The 7,251-nt window shown below is 39.2% G+C and overlaps 1 pseudogene; it reads right to left on the reverse strand.

Moving 5' to 3' along the window:
- The window catches only part of LOC116099854, a 1,976-nt pseudogene extending 1,589 nt beyond the window's left edge, over positions 1-387 (reverse strand).
- Positions 388-7,251: the final 6,864 nt, after the last annotated feature.

Here is a 7,251-nt window from a genome sequence, read left to right on the forward strand (position 1 = left end):
TTTAAGTCCAAGAAGAGCACTTTGTTTAACACCACCACTATAGTGATGCATCTGTGACAGCAAATCCTTTATGTTAAACTTTCTATTGTTGGTCAGAAGTGTTCTATCCTCTTTAAGTTGTTCAGGCAAATGTATAGCCTTTGTCTTAAAGTTTGTAGCTGTAGCATTTTCTAACTTGGGCTTCTTTTTACCAACTTTTAGTTTTACTTTCTGAAAATCATCTTGGCGTTTCCTTTTTTTGGTCATTCTTGATGCTGAGAGCCCGGACGGAACCGGGATGTGGAGACTAGGTGGAGAGCGAGCGAAAGTCAAGCCCTGCAGGACCACGCTGTGTCCCGCAGCTCCTAGAGCTTGTTTTCTAATCGCCTCGTCCTCACGCGGCCGCATCTCCTTCAGCCGCTCGGAAGATAAACTTTCTTTTGTCTCTGTTGTTGATGATATCTAACTTTAATCTGTGATGGTCTGGTAAGATGCAGGGTGCTACTTTAGTTTTCTTCTATTTTTTGAGACATGCTTCGTGTCCAAGTATATGGTCAACTCTGGAGAAAGTTCCATGAGCTGCTGAGAAGAGGGTATTTCCTTTGGTGTTTAGGTGAAACATTCAGGTAACTCCCAGGTCCACTTGACTGATTGTGCCATTTAACTTTAGCATTTTTCTATTTAATTTTGTCTATATGACCTGTCTATTGGTCAGAATGACTGACAGATGGTCTGACTATTCCAGCAATATTCTCATGATATGAAGGGTGAATATTCTATTTTTTCACTATCGTGATGTTTCTTTTATAAATGTTGTTGTCCTTATATTTGGTGTATAAAAGTTTAGATTTGCAATATCCTCTTGGTGAATTTTTCCTTTGATAAGTATGTAATCTCCTTACATGCCTCTTTTGATCAATTTTAGTTTGAAGTCTATTTTCTTGGCTATTAAAATGGCTATACACCTACTTGCTACTTAGGTTCATTTGATTGAAATGTTTTTTTTTTTTTTCTATTCTTGCACTCCTAGGTGTTTTCTATTCTTGAAGATGACATGTGTTTCTTGGATGCAGCAGAAAGATGGACCCTATTTTCTAAACCAGTCTGTTTCTCATTGTCTCTTTATCGAGTGTTATCAAAAAACAGGAGTTGTGTTGATTTTTGTTACTTTGTTGTTATGGCGTGGACATTGCTTCACTTTTGACTTACTGTTCTGGGATTATTTGTTCCTTACATCTTTTCGGATGTGGTTGGCCTCTTCTGGCTGAAGTTTTCTTACAAGTATCCTCTGAAGAGCTGTACTGGTAGATAGCTATTGTTTGAATTTGGTTTTATCATGGGATGTTTTCTTTCTTTGGAAACCATGATTGATAGTTTTGCTAGGTATAATAGGGGCTGGCACCTATGAGCTCTTAGAATTTGTATAACACCCATCCAGGCCATTCTGGCTTTCAAGGTCTCCATTGAGAAGTCAGGTATTAGTCTAATGAGACTACATTTATATATTACTTGATCTTCTTCTTCATGAAGCTATTAATATTCTTTCTTTGCTCTGTACATTTAGTGTCTTAATTATTATATGTAATGGGGAATTTCTTTCTGGATCTCTCTATTTGGTGTTCTGTATGTACCTGTATTGTACCTTGGTAGGCACCTCCTTCTTTAGGTTAAGGAAATTTTCTTCTATGATTTTGTTAAAAAAATTTTTTTTTTTATTTTCTCTCTAGTGACTGTCTAAGGCAGGACCAGCCAGGAGCACACAGGCTGCAGAATCGGCAGAGCAGCTGGAACAGGGTCCTTCCTGCCTTCATCTGCACCCAGGAGGTGGGGCTGTTCCACAGCCCTCTGTGCACTGGTCTTGCCAGGAGAGAGCTGGTCTCCCAGGAGTGCTGACATAGGCTTAGAGACCCACACGAGGAACAATCTCCAGCCAGAGACAGCATGAACATCTAACACCAGAGATTACCAGATGGCAAAAGGCAAACACAAGAATCTTACCAACAGAAACCAAGACTACTTGGCATCACCAGAACCCAGTACTCCAACCACAGCAAGTCCTGGATATCCCCAACACACCAGAAAAGCAAGATTCAGATTTAAAATCATATCTCATGATGCTTATAGAGGATTTTAAGAAGGACATAAGTAACTCCCTTAAAGAAATACAGGAGAACACAGGTAAAAAGGTAAAAAGAAGCTCTTAAAGAGGAAACACAAAAATCCCTTAAAGAATTGCAGGAAAACACAATCAAACAGGTGAAGAAATTGAACAAAACCATCCAGAATCTAAAAATGGAAGTAGAAACAATAAAAAAAATCACAAAGGGAGACAACTCTGAAGATAGAAAACCTAGGAAAGGAGTCAGGAGCCATAAATGCAAGCATCACTAACAGAATACAAGAGACAGAAGAGAAGAGATAGAAGAGAATCTCAGGTGCAGAAGATAGCATAGAAAAAAAACATTGACACAACAAAGAAAGTGCAAAATGTAAAAAGCTCCTAACCCAAAACATCCAGGAAATCCAGGACACAATGAGAAAACCAAACCTAAGGATAATAGGTATAGAAGAGAGTGAAGACTCCCAATGTAGTGGGCCAGTAAATATCTTCAACAAAATTATAGAAGAAAACTTCCCTAACCTAAAGAAAGAGATGCCCATGAACATACAAGAAGCCTATAGAACTCCAAATAGACTGGACCAGAAAAGAAATTCCTCTTGTCACATAATAATCAAAACACCAAATGCACTAAACAAAGAAAGAATTTTAAAAGCAGTAAGGGAAAAAGGTCAAGTAACATATAAAGGCAGGCCTTCAGAATTACACCAGACTTCTCACCAGAGACTATGTAAGCCAGAAGATCTTGGGCAGATGTCATACATATCCTAAAAGAACACAAATGCCAGCCCAGACTACTATATCCAGCAAAACTCTCAATTACCATAGATGGAGGAACCAAGGTATTCCACGACAAAACCAAATTTACACAGTATCTTTTCACAAATCCAGCCCTTCAAAGGATAATAAATGGAAAACTCCAACACGAGGGAAACTACACCCTAGAAAAAGCAAGAAAGTAATCCTTCAACAAAACTAAAAGAAGATAGCCACATGAACAGAATTCCAACTCTAACAACAAAATCAACAGGAAGCAACAATTACTTTTCCTTAATATCTATTAATATCGATGTACTCAATTCCACAATAAAAAGACTCAGACTAACAGACTGGTTATGTAAACAGGACCCAACATTTTGCTGCATACAGGAAACTCAGCTCAGTAACAAAGACAGACACTACCTCAGAGTAAAAGGCTGGAAAACTATTTTCCAAACAAATGGTTCCAAGAAACAAGCTGGAGTAGCCATTCTAATATCAAATAAAATCTGCTTTCAACCTAAAGTTATCAAAAAAGCTAAGGAGGGACACTTCATACTCATCAAAGGTAAAATCTACCAAGATGAACTCTCAATTCTGAACATCTATGCTCCAAATCCAAGGGCATCCACAGTCATAAATGAAACTTTAAGTGCTGGTGAGATGGCTCAGGGGGTAAGAGCACTGACTGCTCTTCTGAAGGTCCTGAGTTCAGATCCCAGCAACCACATGGTGACACACAACCACCCATAATGAGATCTGACGCCCTCTTCTACTGCTTCTGAAGACAGCTACAGTATATTATGCTGGAGCAAGCAGAGCCGGAACAAGAGGGGCTGTCCTGAGTTCAATTCCCAGCAGCTACATGATGGCTCATGGCCATCTGTATAGCTACAGTGTACTCATACACATAAAAATAAATAAATAAATCTTTTTTTTTAAAGATTTATTTATTTATTTATTTATTAGCTAAGTATACTGTAGCTGTCTACAGACACCAGAAGAGGGTGTCAGATTTCATTAAGGGTGGTTGTGAGCCACCATGTGGTTGCTGGGATTTGAACTCATGACCTTCCGAAGAGCAGTCGGTGCTCTTCCCCACTGAGCTATCTCATCAGCCCAATAAATCTTTTTTTAAAAAAAGAAACTTTACTAAAGCTCAAAGCACACATCGCACCACACACAATAATAGTAGGAGACTTTAACACCCCACTCTCATCAATGGACAGATCATAGAAACAAACTAAACAGAGACATAGTGAAACTAACAGAAGTTATGAAACAAATGGATTTAAGAGATATCTATAGAACATTTTATCCTAGAACAAAAGGATGTACCTTCTTCTCAGCACCTCATGTTACCTTCTCCAAAATTGACCATATAATTGGTCACAAAACAGGCCTTAACAGATACAAGAAGATTGAAATAATCCCATGCATCCTATCAGATAACCAAGGACTAAGGCTGGTCCTCAATAACAACATAAACAATAGAAAGTCCACATACACGTGGAAGCTGAACAATGCTCTACTCAATGATAACTTGGTCAAGGAAGAAATAAAGAAAGTAAAGACTTTTTAGAGTTTAATGAAAATGAAGTCACAACATACTGAAACTTATGGGACACAATGAAAGCAGTCTTAGGAAAACTCATAGCTCTGAGTGCCTCCAAAAAGAATCTGGAGAGAGCATCCACTAGCAGCTTGACAGCACATCTGAAAGCTCTAGAACAAAAAGAAGCAAACTCACCCAAGAGGAGTAGACGGCAGGAAATAATCTCAGGGCTGAAATCAACCAAGTGGAAACAAAACTTTCACACTGAGTGGTGACCATGTAGGTCACTATCCTGGGCTTCTAGAAGCTTGGTGGACTCCCGGACACAGAACAACTTAGGAAAAAAATATTCACGAATTTGGGATTCAGGCATGGTGAGTCTAGTAGCTTCTAAGTTTTGACATATGGTTTAACTGATCTGGAAGGTACCTGTTGCTTTATCTCACAGAAGCTCTATCTCACAGAGACAATCTTACTAATTTAATTAATTATGTATTTTTATATTGTTATTGCAATAACTGTATTATATAACTTTATGTAATAAAAAATTATATTTAAAAAATGTTTCCTGTGCTTCTGATCTGGATTTCTTCTACTTCCTATATTCCTATTCATAGATTTGGTCTTTTCATGGTATCCAAGATTTTCTGGCTGTTTTGTGCCTGTATTTTATTAGATTTAACAATGTTTGGCTGAGGTATCTGTTTCTTCTGCTTTGTCTTCAATACCTGGGATTCTCTCTTTCATGTCTTGTAATTTGTTGGTGAGTCTCAAAAGGTTTATGTTTGATGTCCTAAAGTTTTCACTTCCATCAGTTTGGGTTTTCTTTAATGATTTTGTTGTTGTTGTTAAATCCTACTTTATGTCTTGAATTGTTTTCATTTTAGTCAGTTGTTTCTTTATGTTTCAGCTTTCATTAAGAGATTTATTCACAGGCCGGAGTGAGCGAGGCCAGAGCGAGCAGAGGTCCTGAGTTCAATTTCCAGCAGTCACATGATGGCTCACAGCCATCTGTACAGCTACAGTGTACTCATATACATAAAAAATAAAAAATAAAAAAATAAAAAAGAGATTTATTCATATTCTCTTTCAGGTCCTTGAATATATTCATAATTGCTATTTTGAAGTCCTTTTCTTACATTGCTCAGGGCCTACTATAGTAGGGTTACTGGGCTCTGGTGGAAGCAAATTGTTTTAGCTGTTCAGTGTGTGGTTTTGCTTTGGGATGTAGGTATCTGGAGTTAGGATGGTTGAGGTGTTTGTGGGTGTTGGTATCTGGTCTTGCCTTTGCTGGGTTGGTGTCCCAGTTTTTGGTTGCTTTTGCTCTCTTAGGATCTTAGGCAGTAAGTGTGACAACTATGAGTTTGTGGTAGAGAGTACTTTTACATGTCAGTGGATGGCTGAGAGGAGTAATGATGGGCTAGGGAGAAAAGAGTGTTAAGGGCTGTGGGAAAGAGCTAGGGAGATACACTCCACACTAAGAGGCAGGGTCCCTAGGTGGTGGAGATGTGGTTATAGGAGGGGGCTCCTGAAAGTAAGCTGCAGTGAGATGAAAAATATTTCTGGAGAGACAAGAATGACAGGGCTAGAGTATCCCTGTGTCTGAACCAAGGTGGAATCTCAAGTGATTGGAGTTGGCACGGGAGAAGAGGTACCTGCAAGCAGGTGAGACTAGAGAGGTTGTAATGGAGGACAGGAGGGATAATGAAGATCACCTACCTGACTTCCAGTGCAGTGTGGCCACTGGGATTCCCTGGATAAAAAAAAAGTGTTTCTGATTATTATTATTATTATTATTATTATTATTATTATTATTATTATTATTATTATTATTATTTTGGCTTTTTTTGAGACAGGGTTTCTCTGTATAGCTCTGGCTGTCCTGGAACTCACTCTGTAGACCAGGCTGGCCTTGAACTCAGAAATTCACCTGCCTCTGCCTCCCAAGTGCTGGGGTGTTTCTGATTATTGCCACAAGCTCATAGAAAGGCATGAAGATGAGCTACAAGGGGAAGTCTGAGAGGATTCATGGGAAAGGGCACCAAGACGCAGAGTCCCAGAGTATGAAATCTTATTTTTTTTTTTTCAATGACAGGTTCTCACTATGTAGTCCTGGCTTTCTTAGAATTCACTCTGTAGACCAGAATAACCTCAAACTCATGGAGATCCACCTGCCTCTGTCTCCTGAGTGTTGGAATTAAAGGTGTGTGCTGCTATGCCTGGCTGTGTAAAATTCTTTTAGTTGATGATTTAGAATGTATAATAGCTATCACCATAAGAGCTTCAACTTCAAACACTCATGTGCAAAAAGCATTATATATTTGTGGTAGCTTGAGTGAGAATGGTCTCCGTAGGCGCATATGTTTGAACACTGGGTCCCCAGCTCTGGGACTGTTTAGGAAGGATTAGGACGTATGATCCCGTTGTAAGAGGTATGCCACTGTAGGCCAGCTTGCTTTGATGTTTTAAAAGACTCATGCCACTTCAGCTTATTCTCTCTGCTTTGTGGATCAAGCCATGTGCTCTCAGCTGCTGCTCAGCACCATGCCTGCCTGCCTGTCACCATGACCATGGTGGACTCCTATCCCTCTGGAACTCAAAACTCCAAATAAACTCTTCCTTCTTCAAGTTGCTTTTGAGGTGTTTTATCACAGCAACAGAGAAGTGATTAATACAATATCCAAGTGTCTTAATTGGACCGCTGTCAGGTTATGTGGGAAAGCAAGTCAAGATATCTGGATTTAGGGCTTGAAAACACTCTGTCTAATCACTTCACACTGGCTCAGCAATTACGACTGTGAAAAGTACTCCAAGTTCAGCTCTCAACACTGTAAAAGTG

This window comes from Mastomys coucha, unplaced genomic scaffold (assembly GCF_008632895.1).
Source record: "Mastomys coucha isolate ucsf_1 unplaced genomic scaffold, UCSF_Mcou_1 pScaffold20, whole genome shotgun sequence".
In the NCBI taxonomy this organism is placed as follows: Eukaryota; Metazoa; Chordata; class Mammalia; order Rodentia; family Muridae; genus Mastomys; species Mastomys coucha.